General features: G+C 45.5%; 1 long non-coding RNA gene across 1 annotated transcript; it reads left to right on the forward strand.

The window, feature by feature from the left end:
• The first annotated feature begins 8557 nt into the window (after window positions 1-8557).
• LOC125960499 (uncharacterized) lies at window positions 8558-11552 on the forward strand. The gene is made up of 2 exons (XR_007470221.1): window positions 8558-8634; window positions 10556-11552. It is a non-coding gene; the product is annotated as an uncharacterized LOC125960499 (long non-coding RNA).
• Window positions 11553-22357: the final 10805 nt, after the last annotated feature.

A 22357-nucleotide genomic window follows, 5' to 3' on the forward strand; every position in this document is an offset into this window, starting at 1 on the left:
GTGTTCTTAGGAGTGTCTTTTCAATAAGAATTTTTCAGTTTTGATGAAGTCCAATGTAACAATTTTTCCTTTCATGATTTATGTTTTCCGTGCCTTATTGAACTACTTGCCTAAGCCAATGCCACAAAGATTTTCTTCTATTTTTTGCTAGATATTTTATAGCTTTAGGGTTTTTGATCTATGATTAATTCCCAGATAATTTTTCTATATGGTACAAGGTATTGGCTAGAGGTTAATTTTCCTGCAGATGGAGTCTAATTATTCTAATACCACTTTTTGAAATGCTTATCATTCTCCACTGAATTGCCTCAGCACCTTCATTGAACAGCAATAAAAATGTATAAAATACACAATATATACATATATGTATATAAAATCAAGCTGATTCTAAAGTTTATATGGAAAATCAAGGAAAGTAGAATATCCAACATAATTTTGAAAAGGAAGAACAAAGTGGGAAGACTCTTACTACCTGATTTCAAGACTTACTATAAAGCTACAACATCACGACAATATGACAGAATGGTGTTGATCAAAGGTAAGACCTCTAGGTTGACGGATAAGAGTAAAGAGCTGACAGGACTTGGGTGCCTACAACTCTAGAGAGAATTTCTGGAGGGAAACAGAGAGAGCAGAGCTTAACATCTGGAATGGCTTTTCCCTTCCGGGTAGTTGCTGATTTTCTAGCTGTGGCTGAAAGGCTGAGGAGCTGACCAGTTTTTATAGACCCATGGAGCTTTGGGGACAAAAGTTGGAGTTCATGGCTTCACATAAATAAGGGGCCCTCATACACATGGTAGTTTTTCAGTGTGGAGAACCTAAATATTCTATGCTCTGGAATAAGGGTGAACTGGAAAAAAACAGCCCTCACAGAGACTCAAGGCCAAGTTTCAATCATCTTGCTCTCTAACTGGATTAAAGAGATCTGTTCCTACCCAAATGCCAAAAGAAAAAGTAATGCCTCCATAGAACGATATCATCCAGAGGCTCAAATGACCTTTATTTACACTATTCCACCTACAGTGTTCAGCATTCAAAAAAGATAATCAGACGTTGATTGGATATTAAGAAAAAGATAAACAATGGAAACAGACTCACAGGAAATCCAGTTATTGGATCTGTCAGATCAAATATTAAAATAATGATAATTAATGTATTCAATAAATTAAAATACAAAGAGAATGCCAGCAGGAAACATAAAAATATTTAAGAAGCTAAAATGAAAATTCCAGAACTGCAAAAATAACTGAAATAAAGAATTCAAAAAACATTTTACTTGCAGTTTAGACATCGCTTAAAAGAAAATTAATAAACTAGAAGATAGATTAGAATAAAATATTCAACACATTGAGAAAAGTATGAAAGATATTAAATAGACTATAAGACACATATGGGTCCCAGTGGAAAGATCTGCCCCACATGTGATGGTAGTCCCATTAGCAGAAATAAAAGAGAATGGGGAAATCACAATTTTTGAAGGCAACAATGCAGCTGAAAAATTTTCAGAAGTGACAAAATCTTTAAGCCACAGATTCAAGAAGTGCTATAAACCCTTAGTGGAGTCAATAAAAGGAAAACCACATCAAGGCCCATGATGATAAAACTGTTGAAAACTGAATGAGAGGGATACTTCCCAATTCATTTTGTGAGGCCAGCATAGTCTTGATAGCAAAACCTGACAAGTACTTTAAAAGAAAAGAGAATTTCAGGACAACCTTTTTCATGAACATAAATACAATCATACTAAACAAAGTATCAGCATGATGAATTGAGCAATATAGAGAGATAATATATTGCAGTCATGTTGGTTGTCATCCAAGCATTGTAGGTTGATTTAACATTTGAAAATCATTCCACATAATATACAGTAAAAACAGAATAAAAGATAAAATTACATCATTCAGTAGATAAAACAAAGGTATTTGATAAAATTCAATACAAAAGTAATACAAAAATTTTAGAACATTAGACATAGAGATTTGCCAGTTCCTTAATATGTAAAAATATATTTACAAACAAACAAACAAACAAACAAAACTCTGAAATAACCTACCAAAACATCAGACTTAAAGCTGTAGTAACACACAAAGGGAGAAAAGAATGTCTATTATTATTAAAAAAAAAAAAAAAAAAGGCGAGAAAGAGAAACTGCATGTAGAATAATTGGGAAGTAAGCAATAAAATTATCATTATTTGAATACAAAATGATTATATACATAAAGAAAAAAGAGAATACAAATAAGCCATTAGAATTAATGCGTGAATTTGACGTTTTTTAGAATAGTTCAATACACAAAAATCTATTGTATTTCCTTAAGATGGCCCCAAATTCTGAAAATATAGATAATATTATTTTCTCCCTTATTGTGATGTAGCATCAATAAATCACTTATTATGTATTTGCCTATCTTTGCATACTTGGTGATCTGATGTATATTAGAAAATCAAATTTTAAAATGTCATTTAAAATAACATTTACAAGAGCATCCAAAGCCTAGGGATAAACATGCTGTTCCCCATATAGAAAAGGACAAAACATTATGGAGAGAGATTAAAGAAGACCTAAATAAATAGAGGGCTATATCCACTGGTTTGTTCATAACTTCTCTTAAGAGCCAATTTTATGCCTTGAAATTAGCTAAGGTGATAGTATTTACACCACAGAAATTGGCAAACAATGCAAGACACATATTTTCTCTTGAAGAAACTGTTGTTCGCCATTCACCAGTACACCAATGGCTATACCATGTTCATGGATTGAAAAACTAAATATAGTAAAGACATCCACTTTATGTACTTTTGTCTGTAGAGCTAATGCAATCCCTTAACATGTTTCAGTAAATTTTCTGAGGACATTTATAAAGTGTTTAAAAAATTATATGGAAATCCAATGTACCAAGAATGACCAAGAAAATATTAAAGAAGAAGAACAGTGGTGGAGGACTTAAATGCCTGATTATCAACATTTATTATAAAGCAATGGTAATTAAGACAAGAGGGTATTAGTTAAGGATAGACAAAGAGATCAATGGAATAGAATAGAACAGAGTCCAGAAACAGGTCCACACATATGTTGACACTTGATTTGTGACACTGTAGGTCAGTGGGGGAAAGAACATTAAATAGCCACACGGAAAAATTAATCGTATCCTGTCCTATACCGTACAGACCTAGTGTAAATCTAAATTTGAATAATAAAACAATAAAGTTTGTAAGGAAAACATAGAAGAATATCATCACAACCTTGGATTGATAAAGTTTAATTTAACCAGATCCAGAAAGTACTAACTTTAAAAGAAAACACTGATAAATTGTATTACATTGAAATTAGGAAGTTCTGGTCATCAAACGATATCCTTAAGAGAGTGAAAAGACAAGTCACACAGTAGGAGAATATTTGCAATAAATACATTCAACAAAGTGCTCGTATTCATATTATATACACGAAGAACTACTTCAGATAAATTAGAAAATATAAATCAATGGGAAAATGGGCAAAAGCCTTGAGAAAACCCTTTGTATTAAAGAAAAAAAAAACGATTCAATGTCAGTTATCAGGGAAATACACTTAAAACTACAATGCTAACACCCCAGATTCACTACAATGGTTAAATTTTTAAAAGATGAAAAATATTAAGTATTGGCAAGGATTTGGAAGAACTGGAACTCTCAAACATTGCTCTACCTTTTGCTAGAATTTTGAGTTTGGGCAAGTTTCATAACCTATAAAGTGACCTTCCCTCAACTAGAAAGTGGTCATAACCCACCCATGTCACCAAGTGGAGATGAGGGTCAGAGGATATAAAGGTGAACGCAGGGTTGGAGTTACACCCGGGTACCAGCAACCCTGATGTCTTGTTATGGTGCATTGAGAAGACACCTGTCTCAGAAGACTGAGATTCAAGGTAAACTTGGGGAGGCCCTGGGCAGAAACCTGATTAGGTGGTGCAGGTGGTGTTTGCCTGTTGTTACTCCTGACCCTGGAGAGAGGACTGCTCCATATGCATCTGGGCTGGGCTGCAGGATGGATCCTGGGCTGCACAGGGCTGGAGGGGTCAGCATCTCCAGGCCATCATATCGGCTTTATTGGACCCAGTCGGAGGGCCCAGAAGGGGAGGATCTTGGAGACGCATCTGGGCCACAGGTCTCTCCACTGTCTCTACCTGGACACTCTGTTCAGTGTCAACCTTGGAGCCACTGGATTTTCATTTTCCTTACAAAAAGTGGCATTTCCTTGGTCCTTCTTTGTGACAAGCAGTCACTCCAGCACTTACGGTGGGGACCAAATAGAATGAAGGTTTGGACACAACTCTGGGAGCCTTAAAGCCACATGCAGACAGGAGGCCTTTTGTTTTGTAAGCCACGTGCTGTGAGCCACCCTCCCCAGTGTCCGGTGAATTCTGATTTCACCTAACTGATTTGCTCTTCCCTGAGCAAATTCAAGGGCCTTCCATCAGCTCTGCCGGAGTTGACAAGGACCCCATGGAAGGCACATCCCCTCAGGGTCCCAGGCAACTGGCATTTATAACGGGGCTCTTGGTAGAAGCTGACAATTCTATTGACTGGGCTGCATTTGAAATCAACCCTGCGAGTTGGTAAGGGGAGGAGAGACGGTCACTCACCTTTCCACAAGCGTCTGGTGAATTCCTGGGAGGGTTGGAACTTTCTAAACTGCCCTTTCATCGTCCCTAAAAGCTGCTCACTCTAATGAGTTCCTCAGACACCTTGGTCCCAGGCAAGCCAGGGTGGTCTTGCTTCATTACAGGCAGGGGTGGTGGTGACGGTGTGAGGTGAAGGGCAAAGGTTCAAGTCGGACCGTCTACTGTCTGCTTTAGGGTTGTATAGTCAGATGCAGGTGATCAAGAAAGTCGAAAGGAGTTAAGCCAACAGAACAGTCTAGAGCCAAACGTGGGTTGGCAAAGCCAAGGAGGACAAGGACGCCTTCAAACAAGCAGCCAGCTCTGTTCTTCTTTCTGGAGTTCTTCTACTTGCTAGACTTTTAAGGCACGGGCTGCAAACGTGGCTTGAAATGTCTGAAAGTGGATCGCCACCTAGCATGGCTTTTCCTTCTTGGGGGAAATCTGTTCCAGCTTCCCGTAGGTGGCCTTCTTGGCACACAAGGCACGTGGACAGCTGGGGCCAGAAAGCCAATCTCCAGCCTTCCACTGTGAATGTGAGGGTTCCTGCAGCCACCTTCTCCTCCCGGGGACCCTGCCTGCCCTGAACCCACAGCGGGAGGCGGGCCCATGGTCTCAGACTGAGATCTCTGTGCTGAGGAGACAGGGCTGTCTCCATCATGCTAGTTTCCCAGTCGGATTGGCCTTTATATACTATTGTGTGGCCTCTTATTTTTTGCCTCAGTTTTAGAAATAGCTTAATCTCTCCCCAAATTCTCAAAGTATTTTATGTTAACCAGAGAAAAGTTTAAAGAAGAAAGCAAAGTCAACCCCAACGTCATTATCTCTAAGGACAGGAGTTGGTTGTTGTGTTACCAGATACATTTTGAAGTATCTATTACTATTTAGGTAACATGAGATAGACCCCAACGTTCATATCTGCAGTAGTCACAACAGCCGAACATGGAAGCAACCTAAATGTCCATCGACAGAGGAATGGATAAAGAAGATGTGGTACATATATACAATGGAATATTACTCAGCCATAAAAAAGAATGAAATATCGCCATGGATGGACCTAGAGATGGTCATACTAAGTGATGGAGTAAGTCAGACAGAGAAAGACAAATGCCATAGGATATCACTTATATGTGGAATCTAAAAAAAATTAATACAAATGAACTTATTTACAAAAAAGGAACAGTCTCACAGACATAGAAAACAAACTTATGGTTACCAAAGGGGAAATGGGGTGGGGAAAGGATAAATTAGGAGTTCAGGATTAACAGATACAAATTACTATATATAAAAGAGATAAACAACAAGGACCTACTGTACAGCACAGGGTACTATATTCAGTATCTTGTACTAACCTATAATGGAAAAGAATCTGAAAAGCTATATATATCTATATCTATATATATCTATATCTATATATATATCTGAATCACTTTGTTGTACATCTGAAACTAACATAATGTTATAAATTAACTATGCTTCAATAAAAGAAGGGTTAAAAATAAAATAAAATAACACCTCCCCATAAAAGAGGAGAAACAAAGGAAAAGAAAAAAAAGATGAGATAGATAGATGATAGGTAGATAGGGAGAGAGGGAGAGAGAATTTTTTCAACAACAATGGTGCACGCTGTATTGTTTCGTAAGCAGGTTTGAAAAGCCCTCTATGTTATAAACATCTCTCACGTGATTATTTCTAGTACGTGCATAGTATTGCCTTGTATGAAAGACTCGTCAAGATAAATGTAACACATCCTGTATTTAGATTATTTTTAACTCATTATCGTAAGAGTTGCTCTGATAAGCACTCTTGCACATGCACGTTAATCACTTATTTACTGGATGAAATCTCTAGAGAAGGTGCTGGCAAGTCAAAGGAGTTGCCCGTTTTCAGGGATTCTGGTACCTTTGCCAAGTGACTCTCGAGAGATCCTGTGCCAGGAAGCAGCCTCTCTGCTCAGGAGCACATGTGCATACCCATGGCCACACCATCACTGGAGAGAGGATTCCGAAAACCTCGGCCAATCCAACTCACATGTGTGTCTTGTTTTACCGTGTAATTATGTGACTTCTCCTGGGCCTGAATATATTTTCCTATATTCAAATCTGTGGTCCATTTTTCTCTTATTGGAGCTGTCTTTGTTACGCCTGATTTGTAAGAGCCCTTCAAATATTAAGAAAAATAACTTTTTGTCTACCAGTTCATTTGCTTTTAAAGTTGTTAATGGCCTTTATTTTCCTTATGTAGTTTTTATTGTCCTGTAGTCAAATTACTGATCTGTTGCCAGTAGAGACAAGAGCAGAAAAGCTTTCCTCACCCAGTGATTATAAAGTATAATTGCTTCATAGATTATAAAAGTAAATATTGCCTTACAGATTAAGTGTTTAAAAATATTTTAGATCTTAAATTCATCTGGGATCTATTTTGGTGTAAGTGTTGAAGAGAGATCTATCTCAATATTTTCACAAATGGCTAACTAATTATACTAATTATATTGATTGGAAGAAAAGCCTTCCCTTTCCCCTTGGATTTGAAACATCACCTGTATCATAATTTCCACCCTCACCTTTTCTCTCTTTTGTTCCCTGTGGTTTCTTTTTTTTTCTATCCTGATGCTAACATCATACTCTTAATTATTGTAGCTTTGTAATTGGCTTTAATATCTAGAGTGAATGTAATTTTGTGATTAATAAATCTACTGAAATCATAATTCCATGCCCACTTGGGCTCTGCCTTTCTCCCTAAAGGCTGTTGTTTGTGGAAATAAAAATCTACCTTTTAATCTAATTTCATACGCTTTCCCTCTGTTCCTCGACCTTCCCCTGCCCGACACCCACCACCCTCTGCCTTGCTGGGAACTCTCACCCATGCCTGGTTCTCATTTCAACCCTGAGCTCCAACTCAAGAGACACCCCTTCTGTATTTTTCTGCATAGCACCCAGCTCTTTTCCTTCATATACTTACACAATTCATCATTTTATATGTATCTGGGTGATACATTCTTAACATATGCTCCCCCTCATTGGACTTTAAATCCATAAGGCAGAAACCATATTCACAGAAGTCCAGCCAGTGTCTACAAAAGCAAGCATTTGGCATAAATGGGTGAACTCTGACATCCTCTGAATGACGCTGAGAGCCCTCCGTAGGCTGGCCATAACTTAACTTTCTACATCAGTTCTCCTTGCTCCATCTCCCTCCAAATCTCTTTCCCAAGCCATCCTTCTGCTTTGGCTGTCCCCTCTGCTTGGGACCCCTTCACTGTCCTCTTCCTGGTGGACACTTATTTATCCTTCCAGGTGAAGACCACCTGTAGTCTTTTCAGTGGAACCTTCCAAGAAGCTGCAGGCAGAGCTGAGGCATCCCCCACGTTCCGCCTCCATCTGACCTACCTGATTCGCAGGTGGAAGCCTCAGGAAGAGCTCCTTCCCACCCAGGAATCCTCTGGATCTGTCTGAGCTGGTTGCACTGGCAAAGACATAACATGAACTTCCCTCCAACAAAATAAAGTGCAAAATCTATCCAATCAATTCAAATACCAGGCGGCCATTCTAATTCAGAGTCAACAATCACTGCTTCCTCTATTGTGTCTTTTCCTTCTAGTTGAGGCTCCAAAGTATTTTGTACCTTAAAAAAAAATACACACACACACACACAACTTGAATTTGCTCTTATTTGAGATCAATATATGATTTAGTTCTCTCGTCACAAATATACACCCCAAATCAAATAACTTGATTGGTATTTAATTTTCTACTCCCTATTTGTTTTCCCTTCACTGTCACCAGATGGGATTTGTTCGTGGTTGGGTGTGCTTTTTAGAATAAAGATTTAAAGCTGCTCATTATGGCTGCCCATCCTGTGGAATTCCCCAGCCACTCACTGAGCCTGTCTGTCCAGTTTCCTTTCCAAACAATTTCAGCGCCCAGCCTTGATGTCTTAGTTCTCATGGTCGGAAACGCTTTGTTTACATGCAGCCCAGAGTCAGTGCTACAAAGAGGTAAGATGGGGAGCACAATGTTCCCCCCAAGCTTGATCACCCTTTCTGGGTCCGTTGCGGGGAGAGCTGGTGTGGGATAGACATTTTTGCAAAGAAGCAGGCTGGGCAGAGGCGGGGAGAGAGGGTGACTGGGCATGTTGAATTTGTCATCTTCTCCCTGCATCCTCCTCTCTGGGGTGTCTCACCTGTCCTCCAGCTGTGCACACCTGTCCCCAGAGGCCCTCAGGTCTCCAGAGACTTCCTGACCCCTGGTGTCTGTCCACCTGGCTCAACCTTGTCTCCCAGAGGCACCCCTTCTATTTCCAGCATCCCTGGCTCAGTCCAAGGCACCTCCTCACTGAGCGGGGTCTGACGTGGGGTCTCTCTATATGCTCTGGGCCTGAAAGTCACAGAAATGCCTTCAAAATGAAATCCAACCAAACCACCCTCTGTTACGGGCTGAATGTGTCCCTCTCAAATCCATGTGTTGTAACCTAACCCCCAGGTGGTGATATTAGGAAGTGGGGCCTTTGGTAGGTGATGAGGTCATGAGGGTGGAGCCCTCCTAAATGGGATTAGTGCCCTTATAAAAGTGGCCCCAGAGAACTCTCTCACCCTTTCTGTCATGTGAGGACACAGGGAATAGATGACCGTCTATGAACCAGGAAGCTGGCTCCCATCAGACACGGAATCTGCTGGCACTTTCATATTGGACTTCCAGCCTCTAGAACCATGAGAAAAAAATGGCTGTTGTTTATAAGCCACTGAGTCTATGCTATTTTGTTTTAGCAGCTGGAATGGACTAAGACACCCTCCTAATTCAAATGCATCAGTAGCTCTTGAATTACAAACTCTAGTCCCTGATGTGGCAGGGGAGGCTCAGAGGAGAGAGCCCTGCCCCTCCCCAAGGCTTCTGGACCCACCTTGCCCTTTGCTCTCTGAGCCTCAGCCTCTCCTTTGCAGCCTTTGTTTGCCTGATAACTGGTTATGGAAGGGGGGGAGGTGGGGAGGAAGGAAAGGAGGGAAGAAGGAAGTTGATTGAAACTTTGCTTAAAAGCAGAAAGTAACTCCGAAATTAACAGAACTGTCTCTCGTGGAGGACGGTGTGGTGAAATTGGCAGTCATTTGTTGCTGGTAGAGTCATAAATTGTGCCATTTGCTCAGAAAATGATTCGGCAGCAAGTAACAAAAGCTGTAAAAACGTTCACACCCGGAGGAAATAATCTAAAATGTGGAAACGTTTTTTTTTCCTCTGGGGAAAAAAGGATGCTCGTGAGAGCATTATAATTAGAGCAGGGCAGCCTCTATTCACACAGGGGGTTCAAGTTTGGCTGCTTATAGAAGGGTGGGCTTAGAATTTTCTGGAAAAAAACCCTCACCTGACTCTGCTCTTTGATGTTTATGAGCTATTTAACAATTTTAAACATTTAACATCTTTTTATAGTAAATACATAGATCATATATATAGTAAATAGATATATCATACTTTTTATAGTAAATAACTAAATCATAACACATGCATTGGCCCCTTCTGTGTACTCACAATCCCCTTCCCACAAACAACCAAAGTAAGGATGCTGGCTGGATCTTGGCACAGCTGTTTGAGCCTCCCAGGGGGCCCTCGCTGGTACACTGGGCCCCACCCACTCTGGTGCCGCCCCAGGACTTTGCTCACTTCAAAGTGAGGAAGGTGAGCCTGGGGTCTGTGCCCCCCCAGCGAGCCCTCAGCATGGCCAGCCCCTCCTCCAGGGCCTCCACCCACTAGGTGGTTGACCTGTCCCAATCCGTCCAGCCCCAAAGTGTCTCCTATTCTACTGACATTTTGACGGCATCACCTGCACCTGAGGTCCTGCTTATTCACTCACTTTTGCGTTTGCTGATTCCCTCCCGGGGCGCCTGGCTCATGGGCGGTGCTCTGTGCTTTTCTTTTGGTTCAATCAAGGCGTGAAAGAAGGATGCAGATCACCATAGCTCCCTCCGCATCTACCATGACTGTCCCACTGGGGCCTCCCATTCATTCATTTATTCATCCGACGGAAGTTTATGAAACATTGGATGTCCACCAGGCACGGAGCTGGGGACACGCCCGTCAAGCAGATCCACCCGTCGTCGGGGAGCTTCTTCTTTGCAGAAGTTCCACCACCAGCATCCTTCCTGGCTCGCCCTGGCTGATAAAGTGCCCATAACGATGCTGCTGGGAAAGCCGGGTTTCTCCCCGTGCGCTCCATTCCAATCGAGTCGGTCTTCCACTGCGTGCTTTAATACTGTTAGAAGCAAATCAGAATTAATGAGATTACCTCCTTTGAAATGTTATATACAATTAACCTCGAATTAAGAACAATATGTATTTGAATTTGCCAATCAGTAACACCTAGCGATCGCTGAAATCCACAGCAGCAAATAGACATTGACTCTAATCTGCCAGTCCAACGCCTGGAGGAAAACAACTTTGAAGACCCACCGGTGAAGTCTTCACTGAGGCCAGGAAAGGGGTCACCCGACCTTCATGCGTCCTCCTTGCTGTGGCGGCCACAAGTCCTGTTCCTGCTGTATCTCCCAGAGGGTAGTGGGGAGGGGCTCGCTGTCTTCAGGGTGAGAAGATAGTTCGGTCAAGGAAGAGGGTATCCAGAGAAGGACTCGCCACAATGACCAATGCCCCAGAGTCCCCTTCAAGGGCAGCCAGCTCTGACCACCGTCTAGAACTACTGGCTGCTCCCATTCCATCAGCTTTTGCCTTCTTAGAACAGCCCCACTTCTTGGCTGCGTAGAACAGAGATTTGCTGGGCTTCTGGCAACAACATAGGTGAACAGCCACCAGAGGATCCCCTGCTGCCCCCTTCAACGAGGATGAAACAATTCATACTGAGCTCCAGTGGTCTGCACAACCCCAAAGATTTATGCTTCTCGTTGTAAGGAGGTAAAACGACTTTCAAAAACCACATTAACTGATTATAATTCTTTTTATTTTTAGTCCTTTGTATGAATCCACCACATTATTTATCCATTCATTAGTTGATGAACCTTTGGGTTGTTCCCACTTGTTCGTTATTATGAATAATGCTGCTATGAACATCTGTGTCCAAGATTTTGTATAGATGTAAGCTTTCACTTGTCTTGAGTATATACCCAAGGGTGGAACTGCTGGATGTTCACTCTTTTGAGGAACCGCCAAAGGGTTTTCCAAAGTGGTTGTACCAATTGACATACGCGCTGGCAGTGTATGAGGGTTCCAGTTACGCTACACACTCACCAACTGGTTATAATTCTAAATCAGTTTCCTGCCCATCAAAGAGTAGAAAGATGGACAAATGGTCAACCCAGGACACGGACCAAAACAAAGATCATAATTATGATGAAGCTTCCTCCTGCTTGTTGATGCGTGTTTTACAGGCTTTCCAAAGCCACATTGTTCCATTCTCCCCAGAGCTCTCTAAGGCACGGGTTTTGTCTATTTTACTCTTGAGGAAACAGAGGCTCAGAGAGATGAGATGCTTTGCTCAGAGTTGTGCCATCACACGGGGGACTCTGGGGGCCTCCTGTGGCCTGGAGGAGGCTGGTGTGGCTCGTTCCTAAACAGACTCCCCGCTGTGGGTTCCGCCTCCCCTGCAGACCTTCTTCCTTGGTGTTGGTCCTCAGGGCAGCTGCTGTAGTTCTTCTTAGATCCTTCCAGCCAATGTCGATGGGCAACCACACGCAGCGCACACTCTGGAGTCCTGAGGGGGGCTGCCGTCCCTCCTCCCCTCGGCGCCTCTGGAGGGAGCCCAGAGCAGTATCGCCTCTGTGTCCACAGTCCTTCGCTGCTCTGACCCTCGCTCCTGGAGCCCATTTCTGCCTTCGCGCCCGCTTAGCGTCGCCCTGCTGCTCATCTTAGCGATGCATCCTTGTCATGGAGGCTTGAAGGAGGCATTTGAATAGAGTCCCCCTGAAATTCACGTCTACGTGAAGCCTCGGTAAGCGACCTTATCTGGAAATAGGGTCTTTGCAGGTGTAATTAAGTGAAAGACTGAGATGCAATCGCGCTGGATTAGGGTGGGTCCTCGATCCAGTGAGAAAGTCCTTATGGGAGACAGAGGCTGTATGGAGGAAGCGGAGGCTAGAGGGAGGTGGCCACAACCCAAGGGACGCCTGCAGCCCCCAGCAGCTGGAAGAGGCAGGAAGGACCCTCCCTTTGAGCCTCTGAAGGAGCTCGGCCTGCTGGCACTCTGACCTCAGGCTCCTGGGCTTCAGGACAGGGAGAGAATCTGTTGCTGTTGTTTTGAGCTGCTCGGTCTCTGGTGATTTGTGGGGCTTGCACAGAGTCACACTTGCTGACTTGACTCCACAAGCTGCCAGGGTACATCCTTGCTTCCCCGCCCGGAGCTGTGCTTGGATGGCCAACAGCTCCCCTCCCCAAGGAAGGGCTCCCCCCCTCCCCACGTGGGGGCTTCCTTGGCTCCTTCCCCATATGTTTGTCTCTGTTCTAGCTGTTATTTATTTCTTCGCTGTGTCCACCCCCTTTATGTGGGCTCCTGGAGGCCCTCATCTATGCAATATTTCATCCCATAACACAGCTCCGTCTCTCATATGCAGATACCCATCACTAGATGTTTAGACGGGTCATGTGGCTTGTTCGGGAGAAGCAGATGGCCTAGTTCATTAGGAACACTCTGTATGTCCATCAGACTATGCACATGTCCAGACTTCACTGATTTGGACAAGCCAGTTCAATTCAGATCGGCAGATGTTTGCCAAGCCCTGATTCTGCCAGACACAGTGTCAGGGGTGGGGGATTTGGGCACCATTCTTGTTACCAGGGAGTCGGGGAGAAAAGGTAACATCAACAGATCATGTTCAACTTTACTTTTTCAATTTCAGAATTAGTGTGTATTCGTTGAGGAACCTTTCGAAATTACAGGTAGATAAAAAGGAAAAAGATATTCCTCTTAAACCCCTAGCTGGAAACAATCATTTTGGGACACAGACCCGGACCTGTGTTGACACGGGGACCTGGTCACACACAGCATTTTCCAACTTGTCTTTTTATTCACTTCACATCTTTCAGTGACTATTAAACTATATCCACATTATTCATTACAGGACTGAGTCAGAATGTTCACCTGTCTTCTTTCATTTTAATTTATTTAATCGGTCTCCCATTGTAGGATACTTAAACTTCCCGTTTTTAAAAATACTGTCGTTATTTTGAAAAGTAAATTGGTTTTAAATTGTAAAATTACTACCTGTCATGGAAAATATGCTAATAGTGCAGAAGGGCGTGTCAAAAAAAAAGTCTCCTTTCCCCTCACCTCTGGTCTTCAGAAGTAACAACTGCTAATAGTACCTTTCCGGGAAGTTTCCAGGCCCCCGCAAGCATATATGTATATATTACATTATATAAATAATATATACTTTATATAAATTAAGTAATATATATATAAGATAATTTGTATAATTCAAGAAGCTGAAGATTTATAGTATGTCTATCCATCCTATCATCTACCTATTATCTATAGTCTGTCTCTCTATCTATCTATCCATTCATCCATCCATCTTTTTACAGAAAAGGAGTCATTTTGCATATAAAATTCACCTTGTTCACACTTCATATGCCTTATACATTTTTTCCACATCAGCACATAAAGATCTCCCTCATTATTTTTTAAGTTCTGTATTATGGAAATTTCCAAGCATATAGAAAAGTAAAAAGTGTGTTATAATGAACCTCCCCGTACCCATCACCCAGCTTCTATAATTACCAGCGTCCATCTCGCCCACTTTCCACCCTGACAGAATTGTTGTGAGGCAAATTCCAGACATCATCTCTTTTCTTTAATAAATAGTTGAGGGCTTCCCTGGTGGTGCAGTGGTTGAGAGTCCGCCTGCCGATGCAGGGCACGCGGGTTCGTGCCCCGGTCCGGGAAGATCCCACATGCCACAGAGCGGCTGGGCCCGTGAGCCATGGCCGCTGAGCCTGCACGTCCGGAGCCTGTGCTCTGCAACGGGAGAGGCCACAGCAGTGAGAGGCCCGTGTACAGCAAAAATAAATAAATAAATAAAATTAAAAATAAATAAATAAGTAGTTGAGTATCTGTCTTGAAAAGATCCAGTGCTGTATTATATCTGAGTCATTTGACAATGATTCCTTAAGGTGATAAGATAACCATTATTCAAATTTCCCTGTTTGTATCATTATTTTTATTTTCCTATTTCTTTGACTTATGGACCAAGACAAACTCAGACATTGCATTGGTCGGGATGCCTCTTTATTTCTTTTAATCTAGATGTTTGCTCTCCCTCTTTTTTCCCTTACACTTTATCTATTGCTTGTCCTAGAAATTTTCACATATCTTGAATTTTGCTGAATTCTTTCCTGTAGTGTATTTACCATGTTCTCTGGATGTATTGTGCTTTTTCTGAACTATTTGAGAGTTCAGGTATAGATTGATGCTCCTTTAGCTTCAAAACTTCAGCGTGTATTTCCTAAAAACAACAGCGTTTTCTTTCATTCCTACAGTTGTAAAAGTCAGGATGTCAGCAGTGGAAAAAGATGTCTGTCTTTTCTGCTGATGTGTTTCAGATTTTGTCAAATGTCCCACTGAGGTCTGTACAGCAAAACAAACCCCCCACCCCTGGGCTGCACTCTGTGGCCCCTCTAACCTGGAAACCTGACTCCGTCCACCTTAGTCTTTCATGACATGGTATGTTTGGATTATGATTTTGTGACATACTCCTCCTTTTTGTATTTGTCTGATACTTCCTAAAGATCCAACTCAGTTTATGCAGTTATGGCAGAAACAAACAAAGGCAATGTTGTGTCCCTCTCAGCGCATAGACTCAGGAGGCATGTGGGGTGGGCTTGTCTCCTGGGAGGTGCGCTTCGATTTCCTGGTGAAGGTGGGGTCAGTCAGCTTTTTCCCCGGGGAAAGCTACAATTGTCCCCTTTGTAATTCACAATTATCTTATGGAGAGATGCTTTGAATTTATGTAAATATCCTGTTATTTTTCAAAGTTCACCCTTTAGCTTTATCATCCATCTGTTGATGACCATTGCCTGAATCAATTATTATTATAGTGGTCACCAAATGAGGATTTTCTAAATATATATCTGTATCTTTGTATCATCTATCTATCAAGACTAATAATAACCGTGCTTTAAATTCATTGAAATAATTTCTCTCTCTGTGACTGAGTACACAGTTCCATTCTTCGTTTCATTTTGCTTTTGACTTGGAGGGATTACTTTTTAGTTTGGTTCTATTGGCTTCATAAGCATGTAATGTACTCTGCCACATTCTTTGCAATGGCTGCGTGCTGTGCCACTATCTACATCGCGATGCTTTTCCTAATCCGTCCACAAATGGTGGCATTTTTATTGTCTCCAGTTTTAGTTTCTATCATCAGCAATAATGCAACGACCATGCCTGGGCACTTAGGCATGTAAGTGTTTAACAGAACAGAATTGTTGTTAAGACATAAGAAAGGCTTCCTGAAGGAAGTGACATTTGAATAAAATATTTTAGGATTAGTTTGAAATTAGCCTAGAGAATAAAGTGGAAAAGAGCTTTTTAGGGGAGAGGGAATAGTAGGAAGATATCAGGGGCAGTTTCGAGATGGAGCTTATGGGGAGCGCCAAGCGATTGGGTTTGCTGTTGTTTAAAGGGGTTTGGGAGAGCGGGAAATGGGGCTAGGGTGACCAGTGAGGTGGGCAGGATGCCATGCTATGGTTCTAGAGCTATTTTCACTTGGTGGTGGTGGTGGTGGGGGAGTTTGAAGGGTTCTGGCAGGAAATGAGGTCATCGTCTGTTAGCAGGACCACTCTGGTGATGACATGAAGAGACTGCAGAGACCCGACCCTGGTGGCCACACAGAATGCCATTGCAATTACCCAGTGAGAGGCCGGGAGGTTCTACACGGGGCCAGGAGTGGCTGAGAAAGGGAGGGAGACAGGGTCAAAGTCCACCTGAAGTGAGATCCAGTCTTCAGACCTGGCTAAGTGTTCCATGGGGGTCAAGACAGGGAGATGTGGTGGGACTGCCCCCAGGTTCCATCTCAGGGCGTGGACGACTGTGGTATCACTTACCTGGTGTAGAGTGCAGGAGGCAGGTCTACTCATGGCCACAGAGATAAGCCGATTGCTCTGCACATTAAGGCTTCACGCCCAGGTAATGATCCTTTACAAGGATGAGGACCACAGACAACTGTTGGGAGGGAGGTCATTTTAACCAACACATACAGGACTCCCAGCGCTCTCTTGCTTGGTCTGCCCTCTCTGACCATTACTGCACCGCAGACCACCACACTGCTTTTACATTTGTCCTCAAGACAGAAATTAAGATCACCTGCAGAGCTCTGGGAGACCCAGTCTCCCTGAGTCCGAAATCCACAATCATTCTGATTGGCCCAGCATGGGTCAGGTGACCACTCCTGAACCAGTCTGTGGCACATTTATGCAAAGCAGCCACTCTCTAGTTGCCCCGTGGCTGGGGTGGAGGGGTCATCAAAAGCGTGGGATCTGGACAACGGAGTGACACACCCGGTACAGCCCCCCATGGGGGACCTGAAGCATGGGTATGCCAGCATGGTTGGCGTCCCCAGCCACAGAGGGCAGGAGGGCGAGAGTCAGGACCTCAGCTGGAAGGCAGTAGTGAGAAGAATGGTTATCCAAAACGAAACGTGGGTTTTGAAGGGTTGAGAATAGTGCCCACAGTATTAGTCTGCTTGGGCCGCGTAACAAAGTCCACAGAACAGGTGGCTTAAACTCCAGGGGTTTACTCTGGAGGCTGAAAGTCAGGGATCTGGGTGCCAGCAGGGCTGGCTCCTCCTTGGCATGTAGATGGCTGTCCTGTCCCTGTGTCCTCACGTGGTCATCCCTGTGTGTCTGGGTCCTGATCTTCTCTTCTTATAAGGACCCCGGCCGTGTTGAATCAGGGTCCACCCCTGTGACCTCATTATACCTTAATCACTTCTTTAAGGACCTTATCTTTGAGTTCAGTTACATTCTGAGGTCCTGGGGGTGAGGACTTCAATATGTGAGTTTGGGGGGACACAGCTCAGCCGTGATGCCTGCAATTGCCTTCCATCCAGGCATCCACGTGTGTTTATATGATGGCCCAGCGGCTGCCCTGGTGTCAGGTTTCCATCAGGACGCTGGTGACTTTGTGGGAGCGTTTTCTGAGTCCTGGAGAGAAAGACGATACGCGTTGACAACTATTCCCAGAAACATGGCCTCAAATAGAAAAGATGCCCTCTGAGGGGCTGAAGGGTCACAAGAAGGTGGTCTTTAGAACAGAAGAGAAGCTGAAGACTTGAGGGACTGAGAAAGAGGGGCAAAGGGAGGTGGGCTGGGGGCAAAGCAGAGGATTTGGCTTCACGAGCAGGAGGGTGGCTCTTACCCTGAGGCTGAGGGAAGCTGCTGGGATGCAGAGGTGGACACATTTGGGGCGGAGGGAGGGGAGGGGAAAGGATTCGTGTTTGAAGCTGGGTACAGAGCGGTGGTCTCCGGAAGTCTGCAGAAGCCCAAGGAGGCTGGCTCGGGACCACAGCTGACTGTGGGGGAAAAGAGTGGGGTCCAGGTGGGCGAGGGGTCCTGCACTGGAGCCGGGTCCTGTGTAGGGTCTGCTGGGGTGCTCGCAGCCCCCAGGGAGCAGCCTGGAGAGGTGCTGCCTACAGCGCGCACCTGGAGGGGTCATGCTCTGTCACACAACAAAACAAAGACAGATAGGACCCGTAAGGTCTGCCCCGGCCAGGGGAGCCGGCAGGGTTCAGGCATGGGCCGTGAAGCCAGCGTCTTTGGGTTCCTCTTAGGGGTGGAGAGGGACAGAGAGGTGGTGACCCAGGCTGTGTTGGGACATGGTGGCCCTGGTGGCTGTGACAGCAGGTACCAGAAGAGGCCAGGTGATGCCTACAGGTACACGAGCATCAGTGGGGCCCTCCCCAGGTGGGGACAGGAGCAGCCTTAGTGATCCTCTGAGGCCCCCCAGCTGCAGTGAGCACAAGTAGGGGGATGGGGCTACTCAGGCTGGAAGTGAGCCGGCCGAGGGTGGGCGCCCCCCACCCCCAGGGTGTGGCTTCCTCCTTGTCTGGGAGGAGCCAGCAGGCAGATCCTGTTCAGTCTGGAGAGTCAGTGCTGCCCCCCCAGAAAGGAAATGCGCCCACCTGGGGTGCATCCTCACCTTGGGGCTCAGTAAACACACAGCCCTGGATACTGGTTGTAACCTCCCTTTTCTCCCGGTGCCTCCAAAGCGCCCTGCCCCTGACTTTACCCCCCAGTGTGTGGGATGTGGGATGTCAGGGCTGTGGGTGAGGAAGCAGAGGAGAGAAAGGTCTGTCCTCTGGAGCTGAGGGTCCCGTGGGGGCTGGAGGCTGTGTATCCATCAAGACTCGAGGTCCCAAGGTCTCTAGGATTTCCTTGGCTGCCTGCGTCCAGAGAATCCAGGTGAATGGATGAAGTGGGTGTGTGTTGGGGACAGGGTGGGAGCAAAGATCCGGGGTAAATCTGAATCGTCCCTTTTAGAAATAAGAAGTTTCGGGGGTTTCCCTGGTGGTCCAGTGGTTAAGACTCCACGCGTCCACTTCAGGGGGCACGGGTTCGATCCCTGGTCGGGGAACTAAGGCCCCGGATACCTCGAGGCACAGCCAAAAATAAAAAAAAATTAGAAATAAGAAGTTTCCAGATACCATACAGTGAACCAACAGTTAGTTCTCTGATGAAGTAGGGTAATGGAGAGCTCTTACTAGGTTCGGATCATCTGTAATTAGCCCATTACATTGAAATGATTGCTTTTAAAGATTTGAATCTATTTAGTTTTTGTTTTTTCTCCCTGGATTAAAGGGAGAACCTACAATCATGTTAGACTATGTGCCCTAAGATCAGCTTTGTCAAAAACATGCTCAGTGAGTTTTTGGTCCACCTATGGAATTAGCTTAAATATTGTGTTAGTAGAGTCCCCAGATTGACATTTACATCTCTCCAGCCATTTAACTCATTCAAGGTGTTGCTTCATCTCATCCTCAGGATGACCCTGGAGAGCAGCCGTCGTCCGCCGGCTACGAGTGAGGAAAGAGCTCGAAGGCAGAGTGAGGGCAGGAGCACAAAACCGCTCCCTACCCAAGGTACATAATGTTTCAACAATGGTTTATTAGGATTTAGGAGACAGAGAATTGCGTAGCATATGGTCAATAGAATCTATTTGCTGCTTTCATAAGCCATTTTTCATACCATTAATTTTTTGTATATGTTTCATTAATTTCAGGGTAATCCATGTTCCCCTTTCCTGTGAAATACATCACTGCAGATTTAGACGCTTTCTGCATGTAGCCAGGGAAGGCAATGCCGTCCACGGCTCTTGGTATGACTAGTTGTCCAGGAGTTCCAGACACATAAACCCCTCCACACTAGGGTGCAGCCCAAACTACCCATCCCCCCGCCCCCCACCGTGCCGTGCTTACTCAATACACATTTACCGCATTCCTACTGGGTGTCAGGGTCTGCAGTAGGCACTGGGCATACAGAGATGAATGGGGTGCAGTCCCCACCCCGGTAAGCTCATGGCCACGAAGGAGACAGACAAATCAATTGCAATCCCCTTAAGTGCTCTAGCAGACGGCGGTCCAAAGTGTTTGGGGAACCCAGTGAAGGAGGCGCTGAAAGAACTGGTTTAATCGCATCTTTCTTTCCTTTGAGGGGAGATGGGTCATCAGTCTCCACAGAGAGCAGAGACAGGAAAACTCAACCCAACAGAGCTCTGGGTACTGTGACGAGGAATCAGCGTGAAGGGGGAAGTAACCCAGGGTCAAATATGCTGGAAGGGGACGTGGATGGTGGAGAGGAGTCGAGGAAGGAAAAAGGACAGGGTTGGAGAGCAGGTGGGGGCTGCCGCTGGGATTTGATGGATGACTTGGTGGGGGCCAGGCATCCTCTGCCCCCTCCCAGCTGCGCCTCCCCTGTCCCATCTCTCTGTTCCTCACCCTGTCATCCCATTTGCCGCCTGGTGGGTTGGCTCTGGTTCCCCTTAGATTGAGTTTCCGTGCTGTGCACAGAGGACGTATGCACGAGTAGGATCATACCATTCCCTGCATAGAGGCATCGCGGACTCCCCGTGAGGCTAAGGATGGGGGGAACCCACCCCGGCGCAAGGCGCTGCCAGCCTGCTCTCCGCTGGGTCTCCATCACCTGCCCTCCCGGCCTGGCTTCAGGCTCCTCTGCTACTTGGGCTCCCTGGAGGTGCCACTTGCTTCCCACTTGGAGTTCCTTCGACAGATGTGTGCACGGTGCTCTGGGGGGGCCAGGCGGCCGTTCAGGCTAGAGGTACAGAAGTGAACGAGAAAAAGAACCTGCTTTATGCAGCTTGTGTTCTGGCGGGGCCGAGGGGGGCTTGATGATATACAAGAATGATAAGTAAATTATCAGCTGTTTTATTGGACAGTGACTCCTATGGAGAACAATCAAGCCCATAGCGGTGAGAGCTCTGGGGCGACGAGGGTGGCAGTTTTGAAGGGGGGGGTCCCAGAAAACCCCCCATGGAGCACAGGCCTGAAGGAGGGACTAAGGTGTGGGAGCCGTGGGGACGTCAAGGGAAGGGTGTTCCAGGAGAGAAGAACAACCACAAAGATGCTGAGTTGGGAGAGAGCCCGGCCTGTTTGAGCAGATGAGGGACCAGGAAGGGAGGGAACAGGTCAGGGTAGGGGGGTGGGGGGGTCTATGAGGAGGCCTACGGGCCAGCGTGAGACCCAGGCTCTCGCTATTCAAGAAGGAGGCGCTGAGGAGTTCTGAGCACCATCTGACTTCCGACCTGGGCTTCAGAGGATCAGCTTTGGCTCCAGGGCTGAGAACGGGCTGTGGGAGGAGCTGAGAAGCAGTGCAGGGACCAGCTGGAAGCTTTGCAGAAACCAGGGGCATTGCCATGGGCTCTGATTCTCCCGGAGGTTGCAGGCGGACTGCACATGGAGGACTTTGGTCTGAAGAACAAGAGTGATGGGGCTGCCGTTTCCTGACACAGGGAAGAGCGTGGGGGACAGGGGTCCAGGGCAGAGACACAGGGTCGGGTTTTGGGTGTGTGCATGTAAATGCCCATCAGACATCCCCACTGATGGGAATGAGGGAGTTGGACATTCCAGGCCCAAGTTCAGGCGAGGGACAGTTGGATGCTGTCTGTACTCGGTAGCACTTCCAGCTGTGGCTGGTGAGACAGTGGAGGGAGCACGTGTGGACAGGGAAGGGGCCAGGCCAGGCATGGGACGATCCAGCGTCTGAATGGGAGCAGGAAATAGAAACTGACAAGGAGATGCCCATCGGACATCTGTGGCATGTGGCCAGGAGTGATGCCCAGAGGCAGACCGTAGGGTTGGTCCAGGTTCTTGACTTGGAGGGTGGTGAGTGGGGCCATGCTGGGGTGGATGTCCATCTGCACATCCAGGGAACAAAAAAGGACAGTCACACGCTGATCAAGTGGGAGAAATGAGTTGTCCCGCGGTTGGACTGAGCAACGAGGGTAACGAAGTTGTGAATGCTAAAACTTTCCAGAATTGCTGGATCTGTCTAGGAAAAGGGGCTCTGGGATGCAGGACTACATATTTGGAAGACGAACGTTGCTCTGTCAAAATTGTGCCTGAGGCCATCTCCAATTTCTGTCTGTACCCACAATTGTTACTTTCAGTGGGAGAAAACCATGAGTCCCTTCTGTCTGCCATGAATTCTGAAGTCTGCAGGCGGGCGTGCTTGGTGACTGAGAGGAAATAGACTGTTTGCAATTGTTGATTTGACAAA

The sequence above is a fragment of the Orcinus orca genome, chromosome 11 (genome assembly GCF_937001465.1).
Source record: "Orcinus orca chromosome 11, mOrcOrc1.1, whole genome shotgun sequence".
Lineage (NCBI taxonomy): Eukaryota > Metazoa > Chordata > Mammalia > Artiodactyla > Delphinidae > Orcinus > Orcinus orca.